Below are 22,357 nucleotides of genomic sequence, written 5' to 3' on the forward strand. Positions count from 1 at the left end.
CATCAGTTGGCAGTTTCCATTAACGAGAGAGAGTCTGTATCCTAGTTACTACCTTCAAACTGGCTTTCATCAATTACAGGCAAACATCCTTGGAGACACTGAAACTCTTAATTCATGCAAATGATGTTTTATCATCACAAAATATGGAGGTTACTTACCTGTGACTGAGGGTTCTTCAAAATGTGTGGTCCCTATCTGTATTCTACATATGGGTTTGTTTGCACATCATGTACCTGTTTAGTAAGCAGTTATTTTAAAATAACTATTTTGAAATAAGATATTTTGAAATAACACTGTAGTGCAGACATACCCCTCTGAGTGCTCCAGCCCCAGTCCACGGATGCCAGACCAGGGATGTTGCTGGATGAGGGAAGTCCAGTTTATAGAGGTCCAACCTGTAGTGAGAGACCTAGGGTGTGTCTAGACTACATGCCTCCTTCGACGGAGGCATGTAGATTAGCCAGATCGGAAGAGGGAAATGAAGCCGCGATTAAAATAATCGCGGCTTCATTTAAATTTAAATGGCTGCCCCGATCTGCCGATCAGCTGTTTGTCGGCAGATCGGGGGAGTCTGGACGCGATGCCCCGACAAAGAAGCCTTTCTTCATCGACACAGGTAAGCCTCGTGAAACCAGGTTTACCTGTGTCGATGAAGAAAGGCTTCTTTGTCGGGGCATCGCGTCCAGACTCCCCCGATCTGCCGACAAACAGCTGATCGGCAGATCGGGGCAGCCATTTAAATTTAAATGAAGCCGCAATTATTTTAATCGCGGCTTCATTTCCCTCTTTCGATCTGGCTAATCTACATGCCTCCGTCGAAGGAGGCATGTAGTCTAGACACACCCCAAGGAGCTCAATCTATTTAGCTTAAAGAAAAGGTGGAGAGTGACTTGATTATAGTCTGTAGGTACTTTACTAATGGGCTCTTCAATCTAACAGAGAAAGGTGCAACATGATCCAATGGCTGGAAACTGAAGCTAGACAAATGCAGACTGGAAATAAGGAGTAAATTTTTAACTGTGAAAATAACTAATTGTTTGAACAAAGATTCTCCATCTCTGGCAATTTTTAAAATCAAGATTGACTATTTTTCTAAAAGGTATTTTCTAGGGATGTTAAAATGTGTTTATTAAGGTAAATGTATAACCGATGAAATTTTCATCGGCTACAGTTTATATGCTGGGGGAAAGGGAGAGCTCCCAGGAGCTGTGCATATGGGGAGCTGGTATGTGCAGGAGCTAGCTTAAAAAACAGCTCTCTGTGAATACTGGCTCCTGGCTGCTTCCACAATCGGGGAGGGGCTGCGTGTAACCATGGATGTTAACCAACAAGCCCAGGTTCATCGGTTAACTGTGTACACGTTTGAACTTTCACATCCCTAGTATGTTCTAGTAATTGTGTTAAGAAAGATCTATGTGAGTTTAGACTACATGGTCAAAAAGGTCCCTTTTGGCCTTGGAAACTATGATCACAAGTTCGCTTCAGAATTAGTAATGTTAAGGAATGCAATGGTATTAGACAAAGGGGAAAGCAAGGCAGGGTCTTTTAACCAAAGCTTTAACTGGATTATATATATAAAGAAAGAAGTTGTGGGTAGAGAGAGAGACTAAGTAACAATGCACAGTCTGTCATAAATTAGTCAAGTATTGTAACTGCGAACAGAGAGTCAAGCTGTTGGGAGGGAAGAAGGAGGCTCTTCCTTAAGGCCTTCATTATCCAAGAAGGCTAGGTTGGCTATGTAAGGGTGAAAGTGCCGCACAGCACAGGAGAGAGATCTGTTCAGGCCTCTGCAGCCTATTAGAACAGAGCTATCCAGCACTTCATTAAGAAGATACTTTAAAAGTCAACATGGTTCCTGGAAAAAAGAGAGGGCTCAAGCATCTCTAATCTTGACATGTGTGATTGCAGGTGGCTTAATAGGCCTGTCTACTATATTTGGCTTTTTATTTTTAACTGATGTTGTCAACCTGGCACATGGTACAGACTCAGGTCACCCCGAAAACCTTGGCAGTCTGGGAGAAATGTAGCATGTCTCTGAGCTAGACACAGAAGCAATTTGGCCTACCTAGGGTTGTCAGGTGTCCAGTTTTGAACCGGACAGTCCAGTATTTGAGCTTTCTGTTCGGGAAACAGATTGAGAAAATATAATTGAGAAAATATAAATGTCTGGTATTTTCTAAATAAGACATAATATAATGTCGATTTTGATGTAATGTCAAGTGTGTCCAGGTTTCAACAAAAATACATCTGGCAACCCTATGCCTATCTGGTCTAAAACTAATGGGAGACTCATTTTTGTCTGAGCAGAGGGGTTTGCTAGTCAAGATTTATCCACCTGTGAGCAGTCCCAAAGTCACGAGCAATTCTAACAGGAAAAGGAATGGGAGAAAGAAACAATGCCATTCACCTGATGTGAGGCAAAGTACAAATGGGAAGCTTGGGGATTATGCCTAGAGTCACATCAGAAATTTCTTCATGCTATGTTGCTAATTAAAGATTTATTTCAAAGTTGGCCCCTAGTACAATCAAAACAAGGGGCTGTGATTATGATTTGGAAGATGAGGATGACAATACCATTTAGATGTTCCTTTTCAATGCTACTGCAGAATATTTAGCCACATTTAGAGGATTTTTATTGGTAGGAGTATTTACCAAAGCAGCCCATGTCAGGCCTCTCCTTTCCCAAATGGAAGGAAGAGAGAGCAAATTGACCCAGCATTACCTTTCCTATGACTTCTCTCTCAACAATGCCAATGACGTATGATACAGAACATTCTGTTACATATCTTTGTTTTTTAAGAAAAATGTTAATAAAAAAAACCCCAACCTATTTTGATCCTACACCAGTGCATAGAATAATGGCAAGAACTCCTCTTGCCATTATTCTATGCACTGGTGTAGGATCAAAAACTTTTTTGTTCTTTCCTAAGAGGGACTGGGAAGTCAAGGGGAGGGTCAACCTTATTAACCTGAATATCTGAACGTCAATCAATCCATAACGTTGCTCAGAATGCTTAGTGAACATCTGTAGAATTCCATAAATGAGATAAGTACTTCTGACAAAAATATTCAAGTCAAAAAGGTAACCTGCAAAAATATTTTTGCATGGTGGTTGAGACACAGTAATTTGCTTGCTACAGTAATGCCTATAAATGCACATAAACACACAAAACCCCAACAATATAGCAGATTTTCAAATGGGTAAATACAAGTACAATCCAATTGGACCATCCATCTGATCAACAAAATATATGAGAGACATAGCAAAAACTGAATGTACCCTCTTTTTTACCCTGTCTACTCATTACAAAGGGAAATAAGTTTTACAAGTCAGTCATACACTCACTTGTAGAAATTAATGTGATAAGTGAGCTGAGTCACATACTTTGCCTGGATCTTTTCAGGCCATACCAGTACAGCTATGCAATCAAAGATCTGGTTAAGCAAATGTCAAGTTTCATGTGATGGGTGGAGGGCATGAGGTGAGAGAAAGAGAACGATCCCTGATGCAGTCAGTACGTACAACACTGAACAATCGACTTGGGGCAAAGTGTGTGGGAGGGGGCGGGGAGGCGCTTAAAGAGGTAGTGCAAGGGTGAAAGTTAGCTTGTTATAAAAATAATGTAGTAGTCACTGCTAAGCTGAGTGATAGGCTGCAGAATTACACAGACCAATTTTCTGAGCTGGCATAGTAAGTCATATGTTACTATATATTGATCTTCTGACCATCCCATCTCCCAAAAAAGAGAGGAAGGCAAAGAAAGGGATCACTATTTATCTGTCTTCCTCCCACAGGTACATTTTTGCGTCAGACAATGCAGCATGCTAGAGCTCCAGAACTACTCATGGAAAAATCCCGCCATAACAAACTTTGGGGGGTGGGAGGGAAGCATCTGACAAAAAAGCTTGGTGTAAATGTGCAACAAAATACATTTTAGTGACACTGTGCCATTGGCTTACAGCCAATAGGTGATATTTTTAGGATACTATTTTCCTTCATTAAGAATACTTACAAGCTACAAATAGGTTCTGCACCTATTAATTTAATGTTTCGTAAAGCCCTGTTTCTGTCATCTGTTGAAAAGGAAGTGATATTGTCTATGGTGGGGAGGAGTCGTGTACATAATGTTCTATCAGATTAGGCCTCAGTAACTTTATGAATTATGAGCTGTCATCCACTTTTTCATCTGCTATAGAGTATACTTCTTAGAAATAGGCGCTATAAATAATCCAACAGATGTTTTTTGTTGGCTTCAATTGGAGCATAGATAATTTTTTAAAAGCAGCACCCTGAAGTTAAGAGTACATTATAAAGACTGTATTCTGCTTCCCCCTATGGGTCAATTTTTGCAGTTTTCCTTAAATGTCCGATTGTATATACCTAAGTAAGGTTGTAGCCGTGTTGATCTCTCTCACCCATAGAAGCTCACCCAATAATATTGACTTATCTATCTTGTCTTTCTAATTGCATTTAGTTATTGAAATCAGTATGTTATATTATTAATCGGCACCCTTCTACAAAAATACATGTACATAATACAATTAAAGAAAAAAGAAGTCTCATTCTGGAAGGGTGGGGTTGGGTAACACATAGAAAGCTAACAAGAAAGTAACCAGATCTACAAAACATATAGTCCATCACAAAGCTGTATATGTTGTTTGTATGAAATTTTAATCTGTATTGTAAAAAGCATAAAAATGGGTGAAGAAAGTTAAATGAAAAAAACAGTTGTCAATCAAAACTGAAGTGCAACAAGGAGAAACACTAAAATAAAAATTAATTCCTGCTTTTACCTCACTCTGGTTTTCAAACTACTTGTCTGACTTCAAGGATGGGAAAGCACCCAGGAAGAGCTGGGAAGAACAGGAACAACCTCTAACAGGACATTTTCAACCCTACAATGGGAGCAGAATTGGGCTCAGGATGTATACTACCGCCTGTCTGGATCAAAGGTGGGTCTTATCCTTTCATTCCTATTGTTAGGAGCATGTATGTATCAAACTGGAAGCTCAGTAGTTCACACACTTTTCTAACTGATACTGCAGCATGAGCCAATGCACATTTCCATCTAGGTTAGTATATCACGTCCCTCCCCCTAAGTATCCGAGTAACTCTGCAAGAGCACAGTACTGTATATACTAAGCCTTTCCCGAGTCAATCTTTTATTTAAATGACTAAATCGGGAGCACTGCTCTCTAAGCTAAAGCAGCCCACATGATCACCAGGGTGAAAATGTATCCCATATTTTGTGGAGGACTGTCTGGTGGCCTCCCCACTCCTTTGATTTGTTTTATTAATTATTAATTATTATTTATTTATACAGAAGCTTCCTTCTTCAGTTGCTGTTGTCATGTGCATGTTCTGAGGCATACTCTCCCCTTCTCTTTCTTGTTGAGGGCAGTTCCCGAATTACAGCAGTGCTGTGCCCCTCGGTGTGAGTAATCCTATCTAACTTCCTTCACAGCAAGCACTGTGGTTAAGAACTTTAGTGCAGCAGAGTGGCTATAATTTAATGTTCCTGCCTGTAGCAGTGGTTTCATAGCTAAAAGAAGGCGGGGGGAGGGAAGGTGCTTCCCTGAATATTAGAGTGGATAGGGTGTAAGGATAGGGTGTAAGCACTACCGGTGTGTTGTAGTGAGGGCAATGTCTTGTGATCTACTGCCCAGATCCTAACAAATGTATAGTGCACCAATCCCGAACCAAAGCACTACTGTGGAAGACACAATTTAATCCCTGGCCTAATGATCTTACAGTTAAGTGTCTGCCCTGTCAGAACATTAGCAGTACTTAAATTTATTACCGTGCAACTATTTCCAACACTACTTCTGCATTTCATAGTCCCATTTAAAAATATACTGCTCAACTTTAATAAGTCTCAGTAGGGTAGCTGGTTTAGTTTCTAAAGTGCCACAGAACTACTCATTTTTTTAAAACGTTAATAAAAACATACTTTATTTTAAACATACCAGGTGCAGAGAGAGAATACCATTTTAGTTATCTACATAGGAGTTCACATATCTTACTATACACTTTAGAAACTTTGTGTGTGTGTCTGTCTGTCCATCTGCTCAAGAACTCCTCTTAAATGGTAAGATCTAGGATCACCAAATTTATCATAAGCAAGGTAATGGTTTGGTTGTGCCAGAACAATGGGATGTGCCTGGAATCTGACTGGGAGCGGTCTGAGGTCTGATAGCAGGAACAATTATGCTCTTAAATGATCATATGGGCAGCAAACACTGGCGACAGTTATACTGCAGAGCGATCACAAGGGAGTGGCCACACATATAATAGAGTGGCCACCTGGTGACAGGGCTCTGCATGTTGCCATCCACTGGTTATGAGTAAATGGTCCCCTCATCACAAAGCTGTAACCCAACCCCCTACCCCATCCTTGGTCTTAACACCGGACCCCAGGGAAGAGCCCTATCACCACGGCCCGCCTGGGGAGCAGCCACCAACCAGGCAGTGGAGTTGCTGCCAGCTCGGGCAGCACAACCCCTGCTACCACAGCTTCTCAGGGCACCAACCACCAGCTGTTGGCTGGGCAGTGCAGTTAGTCACCCCAACCAGCCTGGGGAAGAAGCTGCTGGCCATTCGGCCTGGACAAGTAGCCACCAGCTGGCCTTGGGCTGCCTTGAGCCCTCTTCCCCCCGAACCTCCTCTACCCTGTGCCCTGACTCCAGCATCCCCACACGCTACTCTAAACCCCACCCCCTATAGTTCCTAACCTCTTTTCCAGACTCCTGCATCCTACACTTCCCAAGCCCTTGACCTGAGCCTCCACAAGGACCCCACAACCAAGTTATGAACATATTGAAGGGACTGTTAGGAGCAGCATGGCTCCCTCTGGTTGACATGTGGGATGCAACAAAAACAAATGACTCTCACACACAAGAATATCCCACCATAAAAGAACATTAAGATTGTCAAGCTAAGCACTCAGAAGTGAGGAAATACCAGAATTAGGGTTGCCTGTGAAACCTTAATTTGCCCACTTTGTGCACATATGCATTATAATAAGCCTTTAATTACATAGGCTATTTCCCCCCACGGGATCCCTGCCTCCTTCATAGCATAGAAAGGAGAGTGCTCTGGGGATCAAATGGGGCTAAGAAGCAGAAGAGACTGTTTTCTTGGGTTTAATTCAGGTTCTGGAAAAGGAGTATTCTCTAGTGGGCTCAGACCCTTCTGCATCTGTGCCCTTTCAAGCCTATCTTGTTAGGCCTGACATTCCTCCACACAGCTCTTCACACTGGAGGTGTTGGGAGAACTTTGTTGTATAATTTGTTTTGGATCTCTATTTTTAGCCATACCCTGGTAAGTGGGGAAATACTAGCTCTCTTGTTTGTAGAGATTGCGAATGCTGTTCTAAGAGAGGGAACTTTAGTTTGAACTTTAGAAGCTACCGCAAAGTAGTTGAGTACATGCATGCATCTGATGAAGTGGTTTTTAACTCATAAAATATGCACAAGCAAATCATTAGTCAGTAGTAAGGAGGTGAAAAGCCTAGAACAATTGATGCTACAGATAAGTGATTCAATACACTTTTTTTTTTTTTTTAAATCAGACTTGTTTTAAAGTAAGCTTGTTCTGAAACCTGCTCAGTTACACAGATGTGTAACAATGCTATCTGGACAAAGTAGCAAATAGGGATAGTGATATGATATAAAATAAAATTGCAACTGAACTTTGATTCTGTGACTAGATCTTCAACTTTAAGATTACCATTTAATCTTGAGTATAATGTACACTTTGTTTCCGAGTTTTTTTGGGTCAAAGTCGGGGTGCACATTATATATAGTAGTTATTGTTTAATGTTTTATTTTGGAAGTTCCGTGTCAGAAGACAACCTCCGCTATGCCAACGCCACACTAAGACAGAAGTAACCTTGAAATTAACATCAACTGAATTGGCAGAGATTCCTAGAATGCTTTAAAATATTTTAAAACAATAAATAATATGAAATGTATGTCTTACTTGTTGTATGAAATAGTTTGTAGTTAATTAATTGCTGACATTTATGAAAATAAGTTATAAACATTACTAAAATCAACTGAATTTAAAGGTAATAGAGCATCGAAACGCTGCGTAGTCTATAGTCGTACGCTCACGTGCAATCAAGCGGCAATACAAAAAGGCAGGAAATACGACGCGCCGGTATACCATAGACTTGCAATATAATAGACTATATTTAACGACGCCTTCGTATCTATGACGACGGGTATCATAAAATACATGTACAATAGGAAGTCGGGGTGCGCATTATATATAGGAGTATAGATTTTTTCATATGATAAAATTCAAAAGTCAGTTAAACAGTGCATTATAAATCGGTGCGCATTATATTTGAGATTTTACGGGTAAATATTGCTACAGTGCTTTAATAGTTTGCCGCAAATTCCTTGGCTTTAAGGTCCTCATCAGAGTCATCGAGTTTAAGGACAGGAGGGACTACCTGCTTGATGTACATTTTTTCAAGAGACTTTTTTTAAATGACTCTGTTTATTCAATAATTTGAGTGAAAATATACAACTTTGAGGCAATAAAGTTTTGTTCAGAAAGAAGATTTTTTTTAATGAAATGACTGTGCACGGATGTGGAAGTGAAGGGGGAAAAAATCAAATCACTGTCATGGCATCCAACCAGGTGAATTAGGGAAGTAGGACAAAATCTTCACCATTGCAGTAGAAAAGTACTATGTGCTTGTTGAGTTTGAAATGTTAAATTGTTTAGATTTGGAAGATTTACATACAAATCCTGGCAGAAGCTTATGACAGACAAAAGCCAAAAGAACTACTTCATCTTGGGAATTATGGAAAGCATTTATAAGTATTCTTCCAGAGGAATGAGAAAGCTAAAAATAATGAGTGTGCAAGTCACCCACCAACAAAAATTAACAATGGCAACAAAATTCCAGCATTAGGATGATTTTCTTTATTCTGCAAGTCAATATGTTTCACCTCAGGTCTCTTTTTCTTCCGTACCCTGAAAGGCAAGGGGAATTGCAGCTCTTACTCTAGGAATCTGAAATAACAGAACAATGCTGAAAGTATGATGGCAAATCTGCTAAATGTGAAATAAATGTTTATTAATCCATATTACCGTGAACTCACAGTAAACGAAATCTATGCTTATTATACCTTAGAGTCATTTAACTACGGTTTGATGTCTCATTAATACATTACTGGTAAGGAACAACAGAAGTCCGTATTGGAGACTTCCGTAAGTCAGATTGTCTCAAATTCACAAACAAGCTGTAGAACAGCTATGGCAAATTTAATCTACACTATTAAAAAAGGAGAGGTGTCCATCACGCCATCCGTCACACAGAACATTTGAGAAGACTTGAAAGTTTCTAGGGAGAGGCAGGCCTTCAGTCCCACCCTTGCAGCCCCACCCCCACCATAGGGAGGAGAGGAGTGTATTGCCTGTGCGCATACCCCTTCCCCCTCTCAGCACAGGGAAGGGAAAAGCATGCACCCGCCCCAGCATCCCCGGAGCAGCAGGGAGGGAACAGGCTATACAGCCCCAACCCCAACTCCAACCCCACCCCCATGAGCAGTGGGGAGGGAGGAGTCCCCATAGCCCAAGCTAGCCCATGCCTTCCCACTCCTGGGAACAGCAGGGAGAGAGGTGGCCATGTGCACATCTACTATCACAACGGGATGGGTAATGCTCGTAATTATAGCATTTTATTTAAGATGCAGAAGGTGATTCTTATTCTGGCTATAAGAAGACGCTTGAACACTTCTCCCCCTGCCCCCAGCCACTTAAGATTCCTTTATGCACCAGTATCAGGGTATGTCTGCACTGCAATTAAGAGTCCGTGACTGGCCTTTACCAGCTGAATTAGGCTCACGTTGCTTGGGCTAAGGCACTGTTTAACTGACATTCAGTCTCAGGCTGAGGCCCTAGCTCTAAAATCCTGCAAGTTGGTAGGGTCCCAGAGCTCAGAGCAATTAAATCAGAGTCTCTTAGCCTGAGACTCTTAACCTGAGTCAAATGGCACAGGCCAGCTGTGAGTTTTTAACTGCAGTGCAGACATATGTTTGGTTTCTCATTTTAATGTGCTTCACATTCATCACATACCAAGCAAGGTGCTGTCCAAATGTCCTTCTGAAGAACAGGAAGTACTGGCAGGTATTACGCAGAAGTTCAAAGTAATATACGCTAGTGCCTTCACAATCCATTGTAAATTTGTTCAGACTTTATTGTCTGAGTGACTTCTAGGAGCTTGTCTTTTTTATTCAGGGCTTATTTGCTAAGTTAGCAATTAGTCTAACTCAGAGCAGTAAGTCTCTGAACTGTACTACCCATTTAATCTAAACTGGGACAACAACAACTTGTCTTTCTCTCCATGATGCAGAGCAGTGCACAGTGTAAACACTCAAACAAAAAAAAGTCTTATTTTTTGGTAAGAGAAAGAAGATGGAGAACTGGAAAGTTCAGCCAGGTTGGAGCTAGTGAAAATCTGGAAGTTACACTAATATCAGCTAAAGCATTAATGTCTATGCCCATGGGTGAAATCCTGACCATATTGAATTTTTCCATAGATTTTAATGAGGCCAAAATATTACCCTGTATGTTTTGGTGGTGGTAAGTTGAAGAGACAAGGGAAATAGCATGCAGATGTTTTCTCTTTAAGGAAATCCAAGTTTAATTTTAACCAACTGAGCTGCTGGGACAGGGTTTGACTTCCACTTCATGCAACACTGATGTGATCAATGGGATTGCATTGGGATATAAATTGAGACAGGATTTGGCTCCCTAGAGTAATGTAGTATGTTAAAGATCAGATTATAAATCAAACATAACCGCTGTGTCTACACTGGCGCGATCTCGAACAAAAGCGGCCGCTCTTGCACAAAAACTTGCTGCCTGTCTACACTGGCCGTGTGTTCTTGCGCAAGTAAACTGACGTTCTAATGTATGAAATCAGGGCTTCTTGCACCAGAACTCTGACGCTCCCGCCCAGGAATAAGCCCTTTTGCACAACTGTTCTTGCACAAGAGGCCAGTGTAGACAGGCAACATGAATTTCTTGCACTAGACAGCCCTATGGTTAAAATGGCTATCAGAGCTTTCTTGCGCAAGACAGTGTCTACACTGGTATGGATGCTCTTGCGCAAAAGCACATGCCAGTGTAGACGCTCTCTTCTGGAAGAGTTTTTGCACAAGAACTCTTCCGCAAAAGAGTTCTTGCACAAGAAGTTGCCAGTGTAGACGTAGCCAACATGCGAAGCAAAAAGCAGCATGTCCAATAGAGAGAGTGCGATAGAATATTTCATTCTCCTTTCAACCACTTATGAACACAAATGAGCCTGGTGGTGCTTAAAGGTGGCTGTGCTTTAAAAAACACCACCACCACCAACACCACATGTATTTAATTAGAAACTGAAGCGGTGTCCCCTGCAAAGTTGATCGCAAATGTTTGAATCAGCGTCATTGCTACAGAGAGGAGGTAGGGGGCACGGCTTCTCACTGTTACTCCTACATTGCTAGGATAGGTGTTACTGGGATAGGGAAGCACTCTGAGCATCTGTTGTCCTTTTCCTGCTGCAGCTTCTCCGCTAGACACCTGCCATGTTATAAGTCTGAGCAGAGGGAATAGCTACTGTGCATCCTTACCAAGCTGCGAGAATCTTAGAAGAGCAGAATAGGAGCTTGAGTCAACTGGCTCTGTCTGAGCCTATGGGAGCACTAAGCGTACAACTCAGTATGACAAAAAATACAAAATCTGCCATATATTTGTTAAAAGTATTCAAAGTGAAAGGCAAGGTCCTTCCCCATCTCCATAGATCATTCTGCAAAATGTGACAGCTGTCTCTCCCCTTAAGTTACCCACTATCTTGACAAGCCCACTTGTCTCTTCAAAACATTTTGTTTTTAAAAGTAACCTCTCCAGCTAATTCATAGAGAAAGGGAAAAATATTCTAGCTGTGCCCTTCAAATATATGATTAATGACTAGTAAAATATCCACAGTTGCACAAGCTATGATAAAATTGTACACGAAAAGGTCTTCCAGCTATGACTCATCAAGATTCAGCCATAAAATGGGTGGAGGTTTGCTGAGCTGAGAAGCTTCTGGCTAGAGAGAGCTTGCTTTCTTCTATGCTGGCTAGTGAGGGCTTGGAACTGGCTGCCCTTACGTTAAGAGACCAGACACTTTCTACTTGTTTTTTGCTACCCTGTGAAAAATGGAACATTTTTTCTTTTGCTATTATGCTCAAAAGGAAATCCCTTGGTTTTCTTCTTGCCAAAAGACAGAACCAGAGTTGCCTTTTTGATGACCCTGCTAAAAGGGGACCTTCAATTTTCCCAACTTACAATGAGGAATAAAGATAGTTGCTTATTTGGACCCTGCTGAGGCAGGAATAGAACTTCCTTCTTGCTTGCCAAAAGGGGAATCCTGTAGAACTGTTTCCTGCCCAAAGAAGAGGAAGAACCTATCTTAAGTAGACTTCGTTTTGATTTAATGGGCTAATAATCCCCTATTCCTGATGATGCTATAGATGTTCCCATGCAGCTCCAGAACACTGTACAGGCAGTCCCCTACTTACGCGGATCCGACTAATGTCGGATCCGCAGATACGAACGGGGCTGCCACAGAGTACACGGACTGCGGGACCTCGCGGTCCTGCCGCCCGTGTACTCTGGGGCTTTCTCTGCGTCTCCCTGGTCTGCAGACCAGGAAGACGCAGAGCAAAGCCGCGGAGGGGCTCGGGCAGCGGGGCAGCCCTGCTGCCCGAGCCCCGCCCCCCACCCCCCCACTCCCCCCGCGCTGCTTTGCAAAGCCACGGGGAAGCCGGCGGCGGGGCAGCCCAGGTGCGCCTGAGGTGCCCCGCTGCCCGAGGCCCCCCCCCCCGCAGCTTTGCAAAACCGCGGGGAAGCCGGCAGCGGAGCAGTCCAGGCGCGCCTGGGCTGCCTCGCTGCCCGAGCTCCCCCCCCCCCCAGCTTTGCAAAACCGCGGGAGGGGGGCTCGGGCAGCGAGGCAGCCCAGGCGCGCCTGGACTGCTCCACTGCTGGCTTCCCCGCGGCTTTGCAAAGCCGAGGGGGGGGACTCGGGCAGCGGGGCACCTCAGGCGCGCCTGGACTGCTCCGCTGCCGGCTTCCCCGCAGTTTTGCAAAGCCGTGGGGGAAGCCGGCAGCGGGACAGCCCAGCCACCCCGCGGCTGTCCCGCTGCCGGTGTCCTCAGAGGCTTTGCTCCCCGTCTCCCTGGTCTGCTGGTCTCCAGCAGATCAGGGAGACTGGGAGCAAAGCCGTGGAGGACCCAGGCGGCGGGACCGCAGTGCGTCTCGGTCCGCCGCCCGTGTCTTCCTGGTCTGCTGGGGTGGGGGGGGGGCGCAGCTAGTACGCCCCCTCCCCCCCCCCCCAGCAGACTAGGCTTTTCTCCGGACGCCTGTGGCAGAGCAGCTGGGGTGCTGCCGGTTGGTCCCGCAGCGCCGCTCTGGGCGCTACTGGTCCAACCCAGCAGCACCCCAGCTGCTCTGGTCCTGATTCAGCCGCTGCTGGTCAGTTTCAGCAGCGGCTGAATCAGGACACCTGGGGCAGAGCAGATGGGGTGCTGCTGGGTTGGTCCAGTAGTGCCGAGGAGCAGCGTTACTGGAGCAACCCAGCAGCACCCCAGCTGCTCTGCCCCAGGCGTCCTGATTTAGCCGCTGCTGAAACTGACCAGCGCTGACTACAGGAAGCCCGAGGCAGAGTTGCTCTGCCCCGGGCTTCCTGGAATCAGCTGCTGATCAGTTTCAGCAGCAGCTGACTTGGGGATGCTTGGGGTTCTTAAGTTGATTCTGTATGTAAGTCAGAACTGGCGGTCAGTTTCAGCAGCGGCTGAATCTGGACGCCAGTTCCGACTTACATACAAATTCAACTTAAGAACAAACCTACAGTCCCTATCTTGTACGTAACCCGGGGACTGCCTGTAATGCTTATCCATGTCCATTTAATTTCACCTTACTGGATCTGAATGCGCCACTAGAACTAACTTGCTTTAAATTTTAGAAACTTAATATATAATATTATAATGGAGATTGCCTATCTCCTAGAACTCGAAGGGACCTTGAAAGGTGATTGAGTCCAGTCCCCTGCCTTCACAGCAGGACCAAATACCATCCCTGACAAATTTTTGCCTCCACAAGGATTGAACTCACAACCCTGGGTTTAGCAGGCCAATGCTCAAACCACTGAGCTATCCCTCTCCCTTTTCTATAAAGTTGTATGAAGATGATCTAGTTTAAAGCTGTTGATGCTTCAAATAGCCACATATTACAACCAAAGTACCTTTTCCGCATATTACAAACAACAAAGCTGTAGTTCTTTCAGGATTCAAGTCACTTTTTGTAACATAGTACCTTGCCTCCTCACAAAAATGGGGGAGGGAATTGTTCTAGTATTTCATTCTAAACTTACTATTTATTGACTGTCTCAGTGAGGTCACAAGAAGGAACTCACAGCCTTGTTTTTAAAGCCTGGATTTCCTATATCAAGAAAATTAGATTATTTCTCAGAGGAGTCATCTAGCTCTTTTGCTTCTTTTCTCTCACACTGCAGTCAGCTTTGCACATCATCTCTACAACACCTAAATCAGAGACAAAGCCTAAGGCAGGTATGCAGGACTGTTTGTTAAGGTTGCAGGTTAATATAACATCGCACATTATGGTTTGTACTTAGTGGGAAAATAATGGCGGTATTCATGACATTTAGCTAAGAGAGCATAGTGAAAGAGAATACTATGTTCTTGCCTACACTATGTGAAGTTGTTGCAAAGTTTTATAGGAGCAGACCAGAATGAGAAAATGCTAGGTAAAAGGTGGAGATACAGAAATTCACCTTGTTTGGCATCTCTCTCCAAGTCAGCCTAAGAGGGAATCAAGCCGGTTTTAACCTGGTGTGTTGGAATAGGTTACCAATTTACCTGTATAAATTTAAGACTTATTGGGAGTTGTCATTATCACGTCTTACGAACCAATACAAGAGAACAAAACTTACAAGATGTTCCAGCGTCCATTTAAGTCAACGATGGCCTTTCCACTGATTGCAGTGGGTTTGAATCAGGCCCAAAATAAGTTTACTCTTCGTTTATTCTTACAGAAGAGAAGAACACATAGGCTTCTTTGCAGTCTCCAACAAGTAGTAATATCATATTAATAGTTAGTAGAAAAGAGAGTTCTAGATTTTCCAATATATTAACTTGATCTTGAAATAAAGTTTCATTGTTTAATGCTGAACTGCTATTATCTCTAACAATAAAACAGACTGGAACCATATTTAATTATACTTTTCCCTGTTCACTTTATAGAATCATAGAATACTAGGACTGGAAGGGACCTCGAGAGGTCAGAGTCCAGTCCCCTGCCCCCATGGCAGGACCAAATACTGTCTAGACCTGTGTTTCCCAAATGGTGTTCCGTGGATCTCTGGGGGTTCCGCGAAGTAAAAAGAAGAGTTCCTTGAGAAAATTCCATTACAATAGCATTGTATGATTTTAAAAATAATAATAATTAATATTATGTGATTTTTGTTTTTAAATATGTGCAATTCAACATTTAGTTTCTCATAACCTTGTTTAGCATTTGTTTATTATTATCCTTACTTATTTGTGGTCTACTTTTTCAGCTCCATATATTAGACTGTTATTAAGGGTTCCGCAAAATTATTTCGAGTTTAAAAGGGTTCCGTGGCTAAATAAAATTGGGAAACACTGGTCTAGACTATTCCTGATAGACATTTATCTAACCTAACTCTTAAATATATCTAGAGATGGGGATTCCACAACCTCCCTGGGCAATTTATTCCAGTGTTTGACTACCTTGACAGTTAGGAACTTTTTCCTAATGTCCAACCTAAACCTCCCTTGCTGCAGTTTAAACCCATTGTTTTTTGTTCTATCCTCAGAAGCCAAAGTGAACATGTTTTCTCCCTCCTCATTATGACACCCTTTTAGATACCTGAAAACGGCTATCATGTCTTCTCTTTTCTAAACTAACCAAACCCAATTCTTTCAGACTTTCTTCATAGGTCATGTTCTCTAGACCTTTAATCATTCTTGTTACTGAACTGCTTCCCCATGCTCTAAACACACTTTCCCTCCGTCCACAGAATATGGTTCATTTTTTTTTTCTTTTTGGTATTCCATAATTTTGCCAGCAGACAAGCTTTGCTTTTAATAAGTAGATTTGCCAATTTAAACACCAGTCTCCTAGAGCAATCAAATAATGAAACACACATGTATGTACTCGCACGTAATCTGTCCAATGTCTTTACAGCCTAACACAAGGATTCCTATAATTTTATAAGAATGTATATTCAAACTCCCTTGGTTTTCAAAAGTGGAAATACTGGGGTTTTCCATGAGTCCTGGGTCCATGCTGTCCCTTGTCTCCACCCCTACCCCTCAGACATTTTCATTTGCATGTACCCTTTCTTTACACATGTCAAAGATCCAGGAATGACAGCTAGTTGAATTCCACAAACACCTCAAAAACAGAATATGCACATAGTACTTTCCTGTGCCTTGTGCCTGCAGGGATCAGGTGTCACCAGTCCCATTTCTCACTCAACAGCCAGAAGCGTGGGAGTCATTCCCAGGGAGGAATTGTTCAGGAGCAGGGTGACCTCCCCAACAGCCAGTCTTCTTCCTTGCAGTTCAGGGGGCAGGGGAGGATTAAAGCCTCCTGGGCACCTGATCAAGTGTCACCAGTCCCATAGCTATGAGGGAGCCCTCTGCAGCTCAGCTGTCACAGCCCTGCTCCTGCAACACTGGGGCTGCAGAGGAGGGCTTGGTGCAGTCACAGGGCTGGCGACACCAATCCCTGGTGGCATAAAGTGCAGGGAAGGTTAGATTTCTAGCACTGAAGAGCAGAGGAGAGAGAGAGGGTGTGCTAAGAATGGCCATACTGGGCCAGACCAAAGATCCATCTAGCCAGCAGTGTCTGCCAACAGTGGCCAATGCCAGATGCCCTAGAGGGAGTGAACACAATAGGTAATCACCACGTGATCCCTCTCCTGTCATCCATTTGCAGACAAATGGAAGCTAAGGACACCGTTCCTGCCTATCCTGGCTAATAGCCATTGATAGACCTAACCTCTATGAATTTATCTCGTTTTTTTTTAAACCCTGATAATATCCCAGTCTTCACAATGTCCTCTGGCAAGGAGTTCCATAGGTTGACTGTATGCTGCATGAAAAAAAAATCTTCCGTTTGTTTGTTTGTTTGTTTTAAACCTGCTATTAATTTCATTTGGTGACCCCTAATTCTTATACTATGGGAACAAGTAAATAACTTTTCCTTAATCACTTTTTCCATACCAGTCATGATTTTATAGACCTCTATCATATCCCCCCTTAGTCTCTTCTTTTCTAAGCTCTAAAGTCCAAGTTTTTTTAATCCCTCTTCATATGGGACTTGTTCCAAATCTCTAATCATTACTGTTACCCTTCTCTGAACCCTTTCCAATGCCAAGATCTCTTTTTTGAGATGAGGCGACCAAATATGTACGCAGTATTCAATGTGGGCATACCATGGTTTTAAATAGAGGCAATAAGATATTCTCTGTCTTATTCTCTATCAAACATTTTGTTTGCTTTTTTGACTTCCGCTGCACACTGAGTGGATGTTTTCAGAGGACTATCCACAATGACTCCAAGATATCTCTCTCGAGTAGTTGTAGCTAAATTAGTTCCCATCGTATTGTATGTATAGTTGGGATTATTTTTTCCAATGTGCATTACTTTACATTTATCAACATTAAACTGTATTTGCCATTTTATTGCCCAATCCTTAGTTTGGTCAGATGCAAAGAACTCACTGCACTGACACCAGAGCGCCACAGACAGATCAGCTCACTCAGTCCTGTAATAGCGGGGCTGCAGGAGCTTTTTCTGTGCTACTGAAAGGGTGGTAATACCACCCAGTTTCTCTCGTATGCAAGCCAACTGGTACCAATAAATATTTTTTCCATTGACTTCTGCATCAGCCGAAATCAACATTTACCAACACCTATTGATTAATTCTGAATCCGGACAAGCTGAAGCACAATGAAAACACAAAACAAGGCTAACTTAAGATTGTACAGGATAAACTTAAAAAAAAACAACAAAAAGTCTGGTAGCACTTTAAAGACTAACGAAACATGTAGGTGGTAACGTGAGCTTTCGTGGGCATAGCCCACTTCTTCAGATGACCCTTTGCTTAGTTGATGGATTTCCATTCCATACGGCTAAATGTAGTGCCTTGCTTGTTCAAAAGCTTCATGGGGCAGCCGAGTTAGTCTGTACAGTTTTGTTAGTCTTTATTAGGTGATGAGATTTCGTGGGCCAGACCCACTTCCTCAGATCAAATTGTGGAAGAAAATTGGCATGACCAAAGGGATACAATAAAAAAAAAAAAGTGAACACACATAAAAATGACATCAGATTTTACAACAGAGGGGGATAAGGCGGGGGAGGTTAGTGAGTTAGCTTCCTCAGTCATCACCCCAGTATCATTATCTCATAGACACTAACTCCCCCCCACACTCCTCCTCTGTTCTAAAATCTGATTTGTCAATTTTATATGTGTTCACTTTTTTTTTTATTATTGTATCCCTTTGGTATAGATGGTCATGCCAATTTTCTTCCACAATTTGATCTGAGGAAGTGGGTCTGGCCCACAAAAACTCATTATCAAATAAACCATCTTGTTTTAAAGTGATGCATAGTCCTGTCTTTTGTTTCAGCAAGACCAGACTAACACGGCTACATCTCTATTACTACTCAGCTACTCCCTGAAGCTTTTAAGATTGTACAGGCAGTTTGAGTTCTGACATTGTTAACTTTTGAGCACTTACTTTGCAACCTTATTCTTTTAAATAATTTTCTGTGTATCATACATTCTATGTATGCAAATACATCCAAACTATAAAACAGCATGTTTACTCTTGTACAGTAATATGTTATTGCTTCAGAATATTACATTTAGATGGAGGCCATTTCATTTCCTCGCTTATGAGAAACCATAGTTACTGCCATACTAATTACTCGATTGTCAATGAGACCTCTGAAACCAAGTGTGCTTGCCAGATTATCTAGCCTTATGGATGTCTTTTATTTACATTAATTAGTGCAGATACTAGACAACAAAGTGACAGCAATTTGGCTAAACAGAATCTACTTATGAAGTGACATGTTTTAGGCATCAGTTGTAATTAAGAACTTAAGTTTGTGGCAATTATATTATGACTCCAGAAAATATTTGTTTGTACAGGATAGATGCATGGTGTAAACGTTAAACCAACTCCATTAAATGTGCATCAGAAAAAGGAGATAGATGATTAAGAATAGGTCTACACTGCAAATAAAAACCCATGCCAACTGGCTTGGGCTCACAAGGTGGTGTAAGGAGCTGTTTCATTGCAATGTAGACATTCAGGCTCAGGCTGGTCTTCGGGCTCCAGGATCCTGCAAATAGGGAGGGACCAGAACTCTGGCTGAGGTTCAAGCCCAAACATCTACACCAAATTTAATTAGCCGGGCAGATGGCTCCTTGGGCCAGGCTGGGCCCACTGTACAATAGGGGGAGGGAGTGGAGGTCTGCTGTAGTCGAGCCAGGCCCACTGTGCTGCACCGTGGGGGAGAGCTGCTCCAGGCTATCAGTTACCCAGTAAGCACTTACTGGTTAAGTGGTTAACCCTTCACATCCCTATTTTGAATAAAACATTTTATTTCTTTATTTAGAAGAGAACTGCTCACATCTTTTTAACAAGCACATGCAGGTTCCATCTGAAAGTTTTGACATATTGTGATAAACAATGTGTTTGACTGACTGGATATTTAGAACAGCAAGATAACAATCTTCTTTGCTTTCCATTATTTGGTTGGTGTGCTCTTACTGTGTCATAATAAAACTCTAGATATTTGTCTTAGAGGAAACATCTGGAGAAAAACCATACCAGCCTATAACTGCCTTCCCCTTTTCACTAAGTTTATTTCACTATGTTTATTATTTCACAAAGTTTATTTTTTTTTATCATCGAGATACTAATTTATTACTTGCTGTCAGATTTCACATAAGTTTGAAAAACACATTTGAGATTTGCAGATCAGATTGTTACACTAACATAGTTCAGGACGATAATTAACATTCTATACATTAGATGGACATAAAATGGCTCCTTTAGCTCTGAAGAGCCACAGAATTCTACAGTCAGCTTAAAAGAATCTGGGCATCTTTAAATGTCCTCTGATAATTGCTATTAGTTCAGTGATTTACTTCATCAAAAAGAAAGTATCTTGATAAGAATAAAATTATGAAAATTTAGCTATTTAAAATGTGGGACTGCAAATTACATAGATTAAACAATGATAGGGTTATATGCCAGCCCTAAATTTGAACTCCAGAGGAAGTTAGAAACACATAAAAGCAGTAGGGAATGCAGGCTAATCCTTCAACTAATAAATTACAAATACAGCAGAGCAAAAAGAATTCAACAACCCCCAGTGCCCTCAAGGACCCCTTACTAAATGAACAGAGGTCCTTTATTTCCAGATATTTGATACACAATGGTAAGTAGTAAAAGCTTGCTTTGTAACAGAATGTGTGTTCCTAAACACTTTCTCTGGCTAACAAGCCAGAAAGTGAAGACTACAAAGACAATTTAAGTTTCAGAACAGGCTTATTCTGGAAAAAAAAAACTCGCTTAGCCTTGCTTTTCATAAGAAAATTGCTTATGTAGGCTAATGAGTAACTATGTTATCTTGGCTTTAGAACAATTGAGTAGATTTGGATTGGCAGGAACATAGTTTAAACTGAATTCAAACCATTGAACAGAATCCATTCCAAACTACCCAAAATAACTTGCCTCAAAAATGTCAAGAGATGACATTTTCTAGAGTTTCTCTCAAGGGAAAAAGTACATTGCAAACAAGTAAAATAAACATGAAGTGAAAAAGGAGGGGACAGATCTTGCCAGTGCTGCTATGAGAGGGCAGGAAAGCAACCAGATCTGACTACTGAGAATTTCCCCAGTGTGGTGGAACTCTCAACTGCAGCAAAGTAAGCATAACTGACCCTGGCATCACCCCCTCATAACTAGCTTGCGTATGGGGGTGGGGAATTGAGGCAGGGAGAGGATATGGCTGCAGCACAGTGCATTCTGCCCCTCACCAGACAGTTAGTTCACAGTTCCTAGGAATCCAGTGCCTGATTTATAGGTCGGAGAAACCTATAGGGCAGGGGGTGGACAATAATTTTTTTACAGGGGGTGTGTGTGTGAAGAAGGTAGTTATAACCTGGCACATGGGACTGGGGTGCAGGAGGGGGTTCAGGGACTTGGGCTGTGACCGAGGGCAGGAAGGGGTTGTGACCTGGGGCAAGGGATTGGGGTGCAGGGGTTTGGGTTGTGACCTAAAGCAGGAGGGGATTGTGATTTAAGGCAGGGGACTGAGGTGCAGGAGGGGGCACAGGGGCTTGGTTTGTGAACTATGGTGGGGACTGGGGTGCAGGACCTGGGAGGGGATATGGGTACAGAAGGGGGCAGAGGGTTTGGGTTATGTAGAGTAAGGGGGCAGGAGTGGGAAGGCAGAGGGTTGGGGGAAGGGAAGGGCGGGATTGGGGTGCCAGTAGTCCAGCATGTTTCTCAGGCAGGCTCCCTGCCTACTCTACCCCCGCACAGGCTGCAGGGGCCATATGCGTCTGTGAATAAGGGCCAGAGAGGAGGGAGAGTGGTGCTTTTCACACTGCCTGTTCTTGAAACAGGCAGTTACCATTCGCGGGAAACCAGCAAGTGGGATTGTGCTAGGGGCAGGGACAGCGCATGAAGCCTTTCTCCCTGCCCCAGCTGTGAAACACAAATGACCCACCAGCTGCTTTTCTGAGTGGTGTGCAGGAGGGGGCAGGGCAAGCAGGGAGTCTGCTCAAGGCTCCCTGTTGCGTCCACAGGCCGGATCCAGTGGCTTGGCAGGCCGCATTCGGCCTGCCACCCTTAATTTGCTCAAGCCTACTATAGGGCCAGCCCCAACCAACTCAGGAAATAGGGAGCTATAATGGACTTCCCAATAGCCCTTCGCAAGCTGGAGGCTATTTGGGCCTAACTCTTTAAATAGTGTAGATATTTGTATTCCTGCATTCAACACCATGAGGTGGCAACAGAAACCAAAACCTAGCAATGGCGCATTGGGTTGCACTATTGCTAGTGCTGGAGGGCCTATCATCACTAGAACTATTAAAAAAGTCAATTTCCTTCAGAAAATGTTGAGTTTTTACCAAAACATAAATCCCCTGCTCCCAACATTTCCACTAAAAGTGGGAAAGGATGGCTTGTGTTGTGGCTTTTACTTCCATTCTTCTCTATGGGCTACACTCTTCGACAAAGCC

The 22,357-nt window shown here is 42.8% G+C and overlaps 1 protein-coding gene across 2 annotated transcripts in view; it reads right to left on the bottom strand.

Annotated features, from left to right (window-relative positions):
• PIK3R1 (phosphoinositide-3-kinase regulatory subunit 1) overlaps nucleotides 1-22,357 on the bottom strand; it is an 82,406-nt gene that overhangs the window by 40,255 nt on the left and 19,794 nt on the right. The window lies entirely within an intron of this gene.

Source organism: Pelodiscus sinensis, chromosome 6, assembly GCF_052426305.1.
Source record: "Pelodiscus sinensis isolate ZL-2025 chromosome 6, ASM5242630v1, whole genome shotgun sequence".
NCBI lineage: Eukaryota > Metazoa > Chordata > Testudines > Trionychidae > Pelodiscus > Pelodiscus sinensis.